Source organism: Orbicella faveolata, unplaced genomic scaffold, assembly GCF_042242905.1.
Source record: "Orbicella faveolata isolate gen_17 unplaced genomic scaffold, um_ofav_v1 contig_46, whole genome shotgun sequence".
In the NCBI taxonomy this organism is placed as follows: Eukaryota; Metazoa; Cnidaria; class Anthozoa; order Scleractinia; family Merulinidae; genus Orbicella; species Orbicella faveolata.
In genome coordinates this window covers 14,838,794-14,853,099 of record NW_028301576.1, presented here as the reverse complement: position 1 = coordinate 14,853,099, position 14,306 = coordinate 14,838,794, and the positions used below count along the sequence as shown (strand labels likewise).

Here is a 14,306-nt window from a genome sequence, read left to right as displayed (position 1 = left end):
AATACAGGAAATTAGCATAACAATTACCTAAAGTCCGTTAGGAAAACCGAGTTTACAAAACCAGTTCTAATTGTGCTCGAGTTTTGTCAGTTTTCAGCACATTTTTCATCAACAAAAAAGTGTGAAATTATAAATGTTAAGTGGTTTAAATGCAGACCTACTGGAGATGATTTCTATTGTCTTTTGATCTGTAGAGCAGACATTTTTCTTAAACCTTAGTTGGTGTTTACGGTGCTCAACTTTCGTTTTCATCGATTGATTACAGTAGCTTAGTGACCTGGCAAATGCTGTTGTTCATGTGGTCTTGTTAGCAACCAGAAATGGACCAATTACATTGCAACTACAGGTTAAAAGGAAAGACAAACAAAGCCTCCTTGTAAGTGTTTTAAGTTACATTGTTAACAAGACCTCGACCACGTTACTTCTCAGCTGTTTCCGAGTTTACGAAGACGTCTTCAAAACGTATGAAATATTCCGCTAAGTTTAAGTTGCAAGTCGTCAAGTTCGCACAGGAGTCAAACAACTGTGCAGCAGGCCGTGAATTCTGCATCAACAAAAAGTTGGTTCGCGACTGGCAAAAGCAAGTCGAGAAACTAAAGTGCTTGCCGAAGAACAAATGCAGCAACCGCGGGAAACCATCCCAGTGGCCTGAGTTAGAAGAGAAGCTTCTCCATTGGTTTGAAGTGCAAAGGCAGAGTGGCTATATTGTCACTCGCAACATGGTAGTCATCAAGGCGAAGGCAGTGGCCGCTGAATTGCAGATAACTGGGTTCCTGGCTTCCAACTGCTGGTGTACGAAGTTACTTCTACGGAAGAATCTTGCTCTTCAACAGAAGACAAAGATTGCCCAAAAGCATCCAGAAGATCTTGACCAGAAGATCACAAGCTTCCACAGCTTTGTAATTAAGAGCAGGAAGGAAGGAAAATTACCAACTTGTTCACATTGGGAACATGGACGAAACGCCTGTTTGGTTTGACATGCCATCAGCCAGAACCGTGAATGCAAAAGGTGCGAAAACTGTGTTGGTCAACACAACTGGTCACGAGAAATTGCAGTTCACTGTGGTACTCGCGTGCGCGGCAGACGGAACGAAGCTGAAGACCATGGTGATGTTCAAATTAAAGACTTTGCTGAAAGAGAACTTTCCACCTGGAGTCTTCGTACACTGTCTTCCAAAGGGGTGGATGGACGAAGCTGGATTGAAGCTGTGGGTAGAGAAAGTATGGGGTCATGACCCGGCGGTCTTCTGAGAAAGAAAAGTCTTCTTGTTTGGGACTCCTTCCAAGCTCATCTTGTCGACTCAGTGAAACGAGCAGTAAGCCAAACGAACACTGACATCGCTGTAATTCCAGGTGGTTTAACAAGCATTCTTCAACCACTAGACGTTTCCCTAAACAAGCCTTTTAAGGATCATCTCTGGGAGCGATGGAACAACTAGATGATTGAAGGCCAAAATAGTTTCACTCCTGCTGGAAACATGAGAGCAGCATCGCTTAAACACTGTATGTTTGAGGGTCCTGGATGCCTGGCATAGTCTTTCGGCCGAGATGGTTGCCTGATCCTTCAAGAAGTGTAGCATTTACAATTCGATGGATGGCACAGAGGACAAAATTCTCTGGGAGGAAACTGAAGATGTACCTACCACTCCAGTTGATGATGACGATGAAGATGGAGTGTATGCAGACCACCTAACATCAAGAGAGTTGCAGAACTTGTTTGGCGACAGTGATGATGAAGAATTCACTGGCTTCGAGTGAGCAGGGTCCTTGCTTACTCTACAAACGGCTCCTTTAGGAGCCACCAAGTTAACAAAAGTCAATGACCAACAACGAATTAAATGTGTCTTTATTTATTCTCTTTATTTTCTTCCCTGCCCTGCCCTGTTCTTTCTTTATTTTTTTCTCTATTGCCTTGCACACGCAAACTGCGGAAAGCATGTGCAGTTATGTTAGTTTCCAGTACTCCTCAAATTCATAGTCTTGTTATCAAGTTTTCCAAGATGGCGGTATTTTCATCAAGTGATCCTTCGAAGCTCTTCGGCATTCCTCTGGTCTTCTAAATCTCCTTTCAAACTCAACATTCAGATAAAGGTTAGTTAAATGCAATGCGATTTACCGGCACTTCCAAATATCGTAAAATACTTCTATGGTAAATCGAAGTGCTTGTGTGTTTAAATCATGATGATATAAACAAGTCCTAATAAACTTCACAGCACATGATTACATTTTGCTCTGCATTTTTTAACTTACCGTGTTTTCAGTATATTCTTAGGAAGAAAAGATTAACTCTTTTGAGAAATTTCTATTGGACTGAATTTCACTACTTTAATCAGAAATGATGAAAAATCCGATTTTTGACCTTGAGAATAGGGGGTCGACTTATCCATGAGTAAATACGGTACATCATTGCCAGAAATTTGGGACAAGATGGTGGTTGTGCATGTGCACTAAGGCCATAATGGCTGCAAAATCACATAAGAAAATGTATGGAGATAAGGAAACGTTCAAATACACCGATTGCAAATATGGCGACGATCGCTCCAAAGCGAGGCTATTCGGTAGCAACCGTTGCTAAGGGCCAATCGCGTTTGTTTTCAAATATTAGTTTCCCGTATATTAGAGTTTCTTAAGGCCAATTCCCAGTGTTTTTCTCTTCTGAGTTGAGAAATTTGAAAGAACTCTGATAAAAGTAAGGCAATTCTTAACTTTCAAAGAGTTTACAGTTTCGAAATTACACATTAAATCCTGTTTTGTTGCGCCAGTGGCAAACGCTCCATTTCGTTGAAACGGTTGCATACAGAATACATTCAGTATATAAACACAAGCGTTATTTTTCAATTCTTTGCATTCACAACTCTATTAAAGCTTTAAATTTGAAAACCGCATTCTTCAATATCTAAAATTTGGGCTGAATAAGTGTCATTAAGTTTTTTCCAGCATTAGAACATGCCTGATAACTGTTGCGTGCCACTGTGTTGTAAGAGTGGATATTGAGTAGGCTCGGACGGAGAAAAGATCACATACCACAGCCTTCCAACAACAGATCCAGAAAGGCTTAAGGTATTTTTTCGATCTCTATTGATTTGATACACTTGCTGTTACATAAATTGTGGCAATTTTGTTTCACTTGTCTTATTTCATAGACTTGGCTTGTAAAGATTAAATGAGATGTATCCACAACATTCCAGATCACGAAGCGAACTAAGATCTGTTCATTGCATTTCAAGGCAACTGATTTTTGGAAAGGCTTAGCAGGTCGCCGAGGTTTAACACATGATGCCGTTCCCTCAATTTTTCAATGGTCTGCACCATCTCCTAAGAGGAAATCGCCACATAAGCAGTCACAACCTCCATCTTCATCAGCTGAAATGCCATCCTTCAGTAGCGTGAGTGAAGCAGACAGTGATTCTTCTGGTCTAGATGAAATCGACAATTTATGCCAGCACATTGTGAAGTTAGAACAAGTCAATTCACTTGAGCTCTAAAATAAACAACTTTTGAAGAACGTCGACAAACTTCTCGAAAGCCAGTTTGGCATAGCATGATTTATACACTCAGATTCTGATATCAATTTTTACACGGGATTTCCTAATTTCCAAACCCTTCTGGCTCGCTACAATTTTTTAAACCCAGGTTAGAATGGTTCTAACATTGTCTATGTTAACAGTGCGAAGGAGGACCTAGAGTTTTCATCATCAATTAATGCAGATGGCTTTTTGGGAAATAAACCCTGCCCACGTCAAAAACTTAGTACCCTGGACGAATTTTTCCTGGTGCTTGTGAGAATGAGACTTGGGTTATTTGAACTTGATTTACCCACAGATTCAGGATACATGTTTCTACAGTAAACAGGATTTGTATTTCCTGGATCAGTTTTTTGTACTTAAAATTTGGCTTCTTTAACATCTGGCCAAACAGAGAGGCAATAGATAAAGCAATGCCCCAGTCATTCAGGGATAAGTATCCTAAAACAATGATCAGTATTGATGGAACAGAGATCAAATGTCACACCCCTTCTTCCCTAGTTTTACACAGTGAAACCTATTCTTCGTACAAGAGCCATATAACATTTAAAAGTCTGATTGGCATCGCACCCAGTGGCCACAACATTTATTTCCCAACTCTATGCAGGAAGCATTTCAGACAGGGAGCTCACAGCAAGGTCAGGGTTACTCAACTTGCCTTTTGATCAAGGTAATGTGGTGATGGCTGACAAGAGGTTTACCATTTCTGACCTGCTTAAACCTATTGGTGTTGGCCTCAATATCCCCCCATTTCTTAGTTCGTGAAGTCAACAGACCCCTTCAGAAATTATTGCCACTCAAGAAATAGCTTCACAAAGAACTCACGTGGAAAGAGCTATAAGCAAAGTGAAAAACTTTCACATTTTTAATCAAGTCATTCCATTGTCTTTAGCTGGTAGTCTAAATCAAATGTGGACTGTTTGTGCCATGCAAAAACATGTAAAAATCCCATTATTACTTCGCCATCAATTTTAACATTAGTATATACCACACAAGTGAATAGCGCTTTTCACGTGCGCTGATTGGTTCACTGAGGTGATTAACAAAGTACTATACACCTCTGAGCAACTAAAGACAAACAAACTGTCTTCGCCCGTCGCTGTGTTTACCAAAAGTGACGTTTTGGTCCAGTAGTTATTCAACTTGTGTGATATACACTAAAGCACTGATTATTCCCCTCAGTGTCAGTGAATGTGGTAGATATCCCCCACTGTTCACCTCCACTTCAGTAAATAATTGTTAATTAACAAAACTATTTTGAGTAACGACAAAAAGAAAACTGTAAAAAAAACCTTGTAAATTATGTTAATGTGTGATTTCATAAAATATAAATACCCACTCCATTGATTTTAAGGAAGTCAGCTGGCAGGGGTGGGGAGAGGGGGAAAAAGGCTCAAAAGTCAAATGTTTCAAGTGAAAGTGACAATTCCAGAGAATTTCAGGGCAAGGGGTTTTACCCCAAAAGCCTTCTATAGGGAGGTATCATGTTTTCTGGAACAACACAATAAATAATTGGTGGCTTATTACAGTGCATACTAGGTTTCATGTAAAAAGTTTAACATGATAATTTCTACTTAATTGCCACTGATACTACTTGATGATGTTGCCACAACATTAACTGTGCCAAATGTGCTTGCAGAACACGCTTCAGGTGGCACTGGCAGTGCCTTAAAGAATTTAGCAAAGTGCTTAAAAAAGAATTTTAATTTTAACAACATGGCAGCAAAAAACTCAGCATCAAAATAGATACGTTTGATGACCATCCCCTGAAAGGTGTAGGTGACAAAGTCACACCACTTTGCCCCTGTTATCCCCATCTGCCCTTGGACCTGACAGTAGTATTTGTGGTTTTCCTTTAAAACCGGGAAATCATCTTTCATTTCCAAATGAAATTGACCATCACCAGCACATGCTGTCTCGGGTGCGACATTTCTGTTTGTAGGGACATTTAATTTCAAGGATCCCATATGGGTTGTCCTCTGTCACATCAATAACTTTTGCATCTGGTGAGCAACCAAGGAATGGAAAAGCAGGGTTTACCACAAATCCCAATGGAAATGTTTTTACAGGATGCCCACTGTGCTTTAGATAGTTCTCATATTGCTCTAGGGCTTTACTTTCATACTCAATCCCATGTCTCAAGGGTTCAGGTAAATTTCTTGAGTTGCTAGAGGTATTTCCATCCCCAACAAGGCCCTTGAGAAAAGCATTACCAACAGATTTTCGACTTAAAATGTCTCCAAATGTTGAAGCTGTCAATCTGGGTCTCCTTTCACTCCACCATGGACTGTTATTTCACTGTGACTGTGTTTTAGATTCGAGTGAATTAGCATCCTGTTCACTGATTCTTAGAGAATCATAAAATTGCTGATGTTCTGAAGTGCATTGTGTGACAATAAACAGGGGAAGATATAAAGATACTGCGAATGAACGATAATTTGTGATAGGTACAGTGTTGCTGTTACATTGCTTAGACAAATCAACATTGCATGTAGCTTTGAAATTTCCTTTAGTGGGTGCTATTTGATAGCTACGATATCCTCCCAAGGGTGCAGGCCCAGCTCTAGTGGGTACACTTTTACCCCCAGTCTTCATGTACAAACTAAGCCCAAAGTTCTTGTTGATGTTTTGCAAATGGGCTATGAAACTTTTAATCTCTATGTCACTTGGGGCTGCCTTAACTCCAGTATACAATGAACAGGCAATATCAGGTGAGGACTGTACAGAAGTGCTTCCTGATGCTGTTGTCCCTAGTTTGGGTTTTTTAAAGACCATATTCCTCAATGGTTCTGATGAGATGCTCTTTCCTCTAAGCTTGTGCCACCGCTGGGGAAGGGAGGTGCACACCAAATCATCTGGGACTGATTTAGTTTTAGTCAAGTAATAGTGTGAAACAAGATACATTAGGCCTACCACGTGATTACAAAACCCAAGAGATCCAGCCACACAGGTGCACAATGATGCCAGGACATCAAAAGGTTGTTCAGTAGAAATTGCTATCTTGATTTTATGCGGGGATTAACTTTTCTGAAGGTTTCGATAGCAACGGGCCCTGAAGTAAAAGGTTTTGCTTTCTTTGTGGTGCTTGACCAAAACATTATGGAGATACCCTTCAATAAAAAAATTGACACCATGCTCAAATGGTTTCATGACCATGTAGTCAGGGGAATGCTGAATATTTTTACTAGAGTTTCTAATATACTTGACTATAGAATTGAAAGTGAAGGGGGGAAGGTTGTTCAGCATTTTGTCCATATTGTTCTCTTGGGGACAGAACCGAAATTTTTCTTCGTTCTCTCTAACAAGATCTGAATCACTCTTGCTGATTTGAAAAGGTGAAACAGCTTTCGCTTGGTCACCATTATTGTTTTCCCGATCGCCTGTTGCCACTGCAGGGGAATTTTTTAAGACTCCTTTTACTCTACAAAAGGAAGTGAATAAAGGACGCTTAACTTAAACTAGTAATCAGATGGACAGAGACAATGAAACGAACGTAAAATAAATGAGTTGAAATTTATTGATTATCAACAGTCTCAATAATGCTTACTTTGCAACTAGCTGGGCCTTTACTTTTAATCCTTTGAGGCTCACATTTCTGCTGCGAAGAAGCTCTTTAAGTTCGTTTACATGCAAGTTCTCCACTGGTCTCTCCATGCTTATTTAGAAAACAAAAAACATACAGTAAAAGCCAATGAGGCATTTCAATAAACATTGCCATTGTGTTGTCGCCGCGAACTCAAATATGCATAACAATACAAATGCAAACCCTGCTTTTATAATAGCACTAAACTTTACAACTCCTCTCAGATGTAACTTGGTAATATTTCTTCGAATATCTCTTTCAGAATGGAATTTTCTTTCTGTGTAGAAGCTGTAAAGATTTCTAACACCTTTATAAATTGACTTGCCTCTGCAAAGGAAACGCAGAGCGGAGCCGCCTTAGCAATGGTTACTACCGAAAAGCCTTGCTTTGGGGCGATTGTCGCCATATTTGCAATCGGAGTATATATCAATTATGAGCTTACGGTTCTTCCCTGCCCAACTCAAGACACGTTAAGTACTGTGTAACCTTTGCATCTGAGTTAAAAATGGCTAATTAGAAGTAGGTTTACTTACTTCCCAAAGTGGCCACTTTCATCCCTCGTTGTACACTCCATTTCTCCATGCATTGACTTAAAATCTTGCCAAAGTCGTGCAAAATACTCATCCATTAGAGGATAAACCCTTCAATGAAGTAAATTTGCCTGACTCGATATTACTTTTGCGACGTAAGATGTTTCCCAAACAATCGTAAAAAGGATGATTTTTGCACTACAAAATAGTTCCAAAGGTGCAGTATTTCCCTTGGTGTTCCATCTGTAGTCCAGTAATCGATGCCATATGACTCATTTCGGTCGGACGCAGACAAGGAAAAGCTTCACAACTCCAAACTTCACCCAGTTGCCATTTTGCTTATTGCTATAAATCCACAGATGTTTCACGGGATATAAACTAGGTTCCAGGCTTGTAAAACTCCTCGATTAGCATACCAGGCTTGGTTTTAATAGAAGTAAATATGCAGGAAAATTAAAAACAAACCCACAAAGTATAACTTTGCTTACACCAAATAAAAATTAAAAAATTTCTGAAATTCTTACGAGTTACAAACAAAAAAAGATAGAATGGGCACCAAAGATAGGAACAGAATTTTCTCTTCATTATCTCAAACAGCAGGCTTCTCAGCAGTATGAATTCCTGTTTTGTGTGGAGATCCCTTGGCCACTATTACGTTTGTAGAGTGAGCTCTTAGAGGGTACCTCCGTCAGAACAAGCTACATAGATCTTCTTAATGCTACTGTTGTGGATGGTTGGTTGACTATAAGGAGAGGGTGCTTACCTTTAGATGACCTTCTACACAAAAAAGCAAGCATGGCTAAGCAAGCCTTCAAGCAAACCACAGGGAAGAAGCGTCAGGAACTTGACAACAAAGTGTACAAGCTGACTGTCAGAAGAATGGAGACAGAATCAGTGGATGCACTTATGGCAGAAGATGAGAGATGTCAAAATGAGGTTCAAGAATGGAAAAGAAAGTATGCTGATTTGGAAAATGAGAAAGAAAAATTACATGATGAGATGAAAAATGAAATAAATAAGCTGGGAGAAGAAATTAGACTTGGAATGGGTAAATAAAGATTTGGCTGCATATGTTGAAGCCCTTGAACAGAAGGAGACACTGAAGTGCCAAGGAAAAAAATTGAACCAGTTAGGTGCAAAACAAGTGGGAAGGAAACTTCATCTCCAAAACAAGGCCCAGTGTGCTTTATAGTTTTGTAAAAGCTATGGTCTCGAACTAAAAAGCATTGAATTTCAAAATCAAGATGGGAGCAGCCACACTATAGATTACTGTAAATCGATTACCAGGGGATCATATGACAAATTATCACAAGTTGACAAAAATAACATTGAACAAGTTTTATCTTTCATGTACAAATTTTGTGTGGGGGATGAAGTTCACCATGAACTCTCAAAGATCATAGAAGGATTACCAAAATCCTATCTTGTCAAACAGTCAAGAACTAATCAAAACAAAACATATCATATTGAGAAAACAGCTGGAGAGTATCCTGGTGCAAGCATCAGCTTCACTTCTACCCCAGAGAGCACATAAAGGAACTCTGCGAGAATTCAGCAGAACTTAAAGATAGCACAATTCCAGTAAAACTGAGTAGAGACAGGGCCCGCATGTCAAGAACTACAAACTTCATGAAGATGTCCTTTACATTCCTACAACTGAATGAAAGTGTTACGTCGCCCAAACACAACAGAACAGTTGCAATCATAAATGGGCCCGAAAAGTATGCAACACTAAGAGCATCACTCTCCCAATTTTTTCATGAGGTGAATGAACGCATCAGCAAAGGTACAATATCTGTTAATGGCAGGATGTGCAGCTAGAATTTTTTTTAGGGGGTGACATGAAATTTCTTCTGATGATTATGGGTACAAACTCTGCCACTGCTGATTATGCTTGCTTATGGTGTAAAGTTCACAAAGATAATTGTTGGGATACCAGCAAGCCATTCAGCCAGTGCAATGAAGCTCCCCAATGGAGGACTCTGGAGGAGTTTAAAAAAAATGTGCCACTCTAAAGACAACTTTGGAGGTGTAAATGAACCCCTAATTAACATTCCACTCACCAATGTTATCCCAGATGAGCTACATTTACTTTTACAAATCACAGACAAATTGCTGCAAAATGTTATTGACAAAGTGTTAGAGAGGGATGCAGTGGAAGATTTCTCAAAAACCAGGGGACAAACAAAAGGAATGAATCTTTCAAAACTTGTTAAGGCAATTAATTCTTTGGGCATTTTATTTTCAATATGGAGCACAAAAAATGCAGATGGCTCCGAAAGCCAAGTGAAAGAATTTACTAGTCTTCTTGGTTCTCAAAAGAAGAAACTACTGAATGGACTTCCCTCAAAATTAAATGAAGTTCTCTGTGCTGATACTTGTGAAACAGTGAAGCAAATCTCAACTGATTCTGAGCATTCGTATAATCAGATTTCTGATTTTAATTTGTCCAAAACTGCTGCAAATGTCATTTCTGTACAAGCCAAAGCATAGGTTGAGCTGTCTTGCTCATAAAGGGGATAAGGCCTGGGTATACCAGACCCAGGGTAGCCCCTTACATGCACACTCTGCTGTACCACATCCCCTTCTTTGTTAAAATGCAAGGCTGCTTTAAAAAATTCACCAATCAAGGTGTGGAAAAAAGTAACGATGAAGCAAAAAGGGTACTCTTCAACATGTCCAACAAATGGGATGCAGCGAAGGACATACTCTCTACAGAAAGCAGGGAATGGGATTTCAAACACCATGAGAGAATGAAAGGTCAGCATACAAAAAAAAGCTGGAGTATTGGAATACTGAAATCAGTGAAATTAGGACACAGAAAATGGCCTGCTGTGAGGATTTCCCTGATACAATCCACGATGATGAAATTCCCACTTCTGAGGTGAATTCAAAAAACCTCTCAGTCAAGCAGTCAAGAGAACTCATCAAAGAAAAAGGTCTTAGGTCAAAAGGTGTGTCAAAACTTAAAAAAGGAACTTATCGAAGTCACTAAAAAAATCTAAACTTGATTTAATCTTAACTTAACATTGGCTATGAGATTTATAACTAACATGAGGATAGTACTTTAATTTGATACTTTTTCTATGTATACCCTTAGTTTCTCCACCACTTTGTCCCCCAATTTTATATGACTTTTGGGAGAAAGACCAAGTAGTGCCCTCATCCTAACAGGAAACTGCATCCTGTACCCATCACTGTGTTTCTCAAACACACAATTCCACTGCTTGGAAAGTTGGCATTTACTGAAATCTCCATCCTCATATAGGGTCTAGTTTTTTTCAGGCGATTTCCTTCCTTTACTATGAAATAGATATTTGAAAACACCATGTCTGAACTCCATGGTAATTCTTTGCTCTGGAGATTAGTGCATGAGACACTCTAGTATGCTGTGTCTAGGCCAGTCCACATTCTCCTGAATAATTGCAAGTTTAGGTTTGGGGGCTGCAAAGGACTTAGAAAAAGTGTGATATGGATTAATTTTTAACCACTGTGAACCAAAATAAAAAAACACGTCTTCCTCATTTAAGACTAAGACTACTGGTTTTTCTTTTACTGAGACTTTCATCTATGTGACTAACAACCAAATTAAAATTAAACACTGAAAGCTCTGGAAGACAATCTGGCAAGCTTAAAGAAGGACCCGTGCTAATAAAAGGCATAGCTCCTCCCCCTCTTTGTCACACAATCTTTGTTTCCTAGTCCTAATCAAAGATGGCGGACTCAGTGAGGAAGATGCGGTAGACCCATACTGCAATGAAACAAATAAAAACCTATAAATTAAGAACTTAATGCGAGTAAAACAACCCAAATTAAGAACTTAACTTACAAATGTACTAAAATTGTGTTCCTTCTAATGCTAATTGAAGAATTTAGCAAAGGAAATTTGAATTTCCCGCCTGTAACTGTCTCTGTCAATCGCTGAATATACGCACCCGCTCAGACTCCTCACAGACAATTTGTTACTTTGTTGAGCCTTTAATACATCTATGTCATTGCCTATGCAATATTTGACATGCTCAAAAGAAGGGCATGATGAAATTTATTCGTTTTTGGGAATAACAGTTGAGGTTGAAGCGGGTATGGAGGAGCGTTTGGAGAGATTGAAATCTAAAATTCAAGGGGTTAAAAGTGCCTTAAGTATACCCAGTTGCACACCAATGGGCAACCTTTTGATGATGGAATGATTGGTGAGCTCATTCGAAGAGTTCAAATGAAGTCAGATGAAAATCACAGCCAGTGAATCTTTGTTTTTGTCAACGATGCAACAACATTTTCCTTCGTGTTCAAAAAAGATAGATGCCTAAATGCAAATGGATATCTCTGATCCGTATATTTTGGCTCATGGTAAAAATACAACTGGAAAGTTCGATATTCACACTCAAGTACGGAAAATGAAGATTATTTTATTTCGTCAAACGACGTGGTACAAAGCCTCATATCTACAATCGCACAATATGGCGGCATGTGTCCTTTATGTGGGTATCCTCTAGAGTTGCCATCATTTGATACGGTAAAGCATGGACATGTGGCACTTGTCAGCGTGGACTACATGGCTGGTCATTCCCTTCAATGGAATTCCAGTAGCATCATCAGCAGAAAGTACACAGCCAATTTGGGGTAAAAGTATAAGTAATTTTTTAAATTTTTGATATTCCGAAATTTCTGAAGCTCACTTTTGTGTAAGCTAACACTGCTGTCATTCTTGTTTAGGGTTTTACATGGATTTATCAGTTCGGGTCTTACTGAGACCCAGTATGTCAATGCTTGTAAGGCAGCTGACATTGGAAATGTGGACGAGAGATGCATTACTACCAGTATGAAAATATCTGTGATATAATTCCTCTCAGACAATAACAGTGTTGTAATATTGTACTTGGTGTACTACACCAAATTTCAATAATACTCTTCAGTGATCATGGAATATATAGAAAGCGTGTCTTAGAGGTTATTTATTTTCATTGCCTTTTTCCTTGCCATGCAGCATACCGTTTATGCAGCATACTTTTCTCTTGTAAACATTCAACTTTCAGTTCCTCTTTTCCCCCTTTCCAGAAAACACTTCTTTAGGATACAAGAATGCTGTGAAAGCCTGGTATGAAATAAAGTTACAGGAAGCTAGGTTGGACGCACAGCAGGATGCTCAATATCTTCTCCAAGGGGATGTATGTTTCCATTGCATGAAGCAGTTTTTCAGGGAAATTCTACATGTCTTTTGCTTTGTTTGCAAACTATTGATTCTTCAAATTAAATTTCCTGCATTTTTTTTCCTTCTTCATAAATTTAGATTATCATAAAAGACGCTAGACATGATTCCAGCCGAGCTGCACAGGAACTTTGAACTATGGCCATCTCTACTTGAATGCAACCCAACATGTGGCATTGTTAATAATTCTCTGACATTTCTTTTTCAGAAACAAGAAAGTATTGCCTGAATTGGGATAAAGAAGATCTGCCTTGTGCAGCATCTCAAGAAGTACCCATGACTCAAGCAGTGGTAGACGCTCTCACAGCTCTTGCTTAGTTGTAATGTAGTTTTGACGGTGCACCCTACCCAGAAATTGTAAGCACTTCATAGTTTGAAGTAGCATATTTTTGGCTTCCCTAAAAGAACACAATACCGACATTTCTTCCCAGGATTTATCCCAAAAATATTGTTGGAGGACTACATCTTTTTGAACATGCCTTTGTCACACACAGAAAGGAGAATTTCTCGTGCTGATTTCTTATAATGTAATGTTTCAAGAGTATTATGCAAATGCAACTTGTTCCACACAATTATGGTCTAGGTGTTCTGTGAAGCCCAAAACCCTATGTTTCTTGGCACAACTTATGTTTTGATCTTCGAACACCTGCAGGTCATCACTTTGGTGGAGTTGCACATGACTATGTACCAGCACTGAGGCAGTGGCTAGCAACCAAAGGGATCAGAAACTCGTATGAAAGTTGGCATGGTAGGCCACCTACCAAATTACTAGATTTACCTGATATTGATTAACTTGTAATCTACATCAAGCTAGTAGCCACGGTCTGCTTTAGTCTGTGATAATGAATGGTAGTTCTTTTTTTCCTTCCCTCAACAAAGGTGAGAAGGGTGTCAAGAAGGCCATCAAAAAGGTTGCCAGTGGACTTGTTAGGGACGCAGAGAGGTCTTGGTTTGCAGAGTTGTCAGACAAAGGTAATTTTCCATTTTAGGATACAAACTGAAATTGACATAAGCTCTGCAAAGGCCTTCCTTATATGTGATGTGGCTTGTTAATATTTAATTATCATCTATGAGTAACTATTGTAGTGCAAGTCTTATGAATTACAGTATTATTACTTGAAGTTAAAAAAACCATCTAAAAATTTCATTGTTTCAACAGTGAAGTGCACCAAGACACATTTTCAAAATTGTTGATTTTCATGTTGTTCAAGTTACTGAAGTAAACAGCACCAATGCCATGGAAAGGAAGGGATTTAAGCGCTGCATGAACCACATACAAGATCATGGGGGGCAAATTACAGTTGTTGCCACTGATCGCCATGTTGGTATCAGGCAGACATGAAGCAAAATTTCCCTGAAATTGATCATCAGTTTGATGTTTGGCATCTGGCCAAAAGTTTTACTAAAAAACTGACAGAAAATTCAAAGAAGAAAGACTGTGGCAACCTATCACCTTGGATCAA

At 39.1% G+C, this 14,306-nt stretch overlaps 1 pseudogene; it reads right to left on the bottom strand.

Annotated features, from left to right (window-relative positions):
• Positions 1–202: 202 nt before the first annotated feature.
• Positions 203–14,257, bottom strand: LOC149098569 (uncharacterized; annotated as a pseudogene).
• Positions 14,258–14,306: the final 49 nt, after the last annotated feature.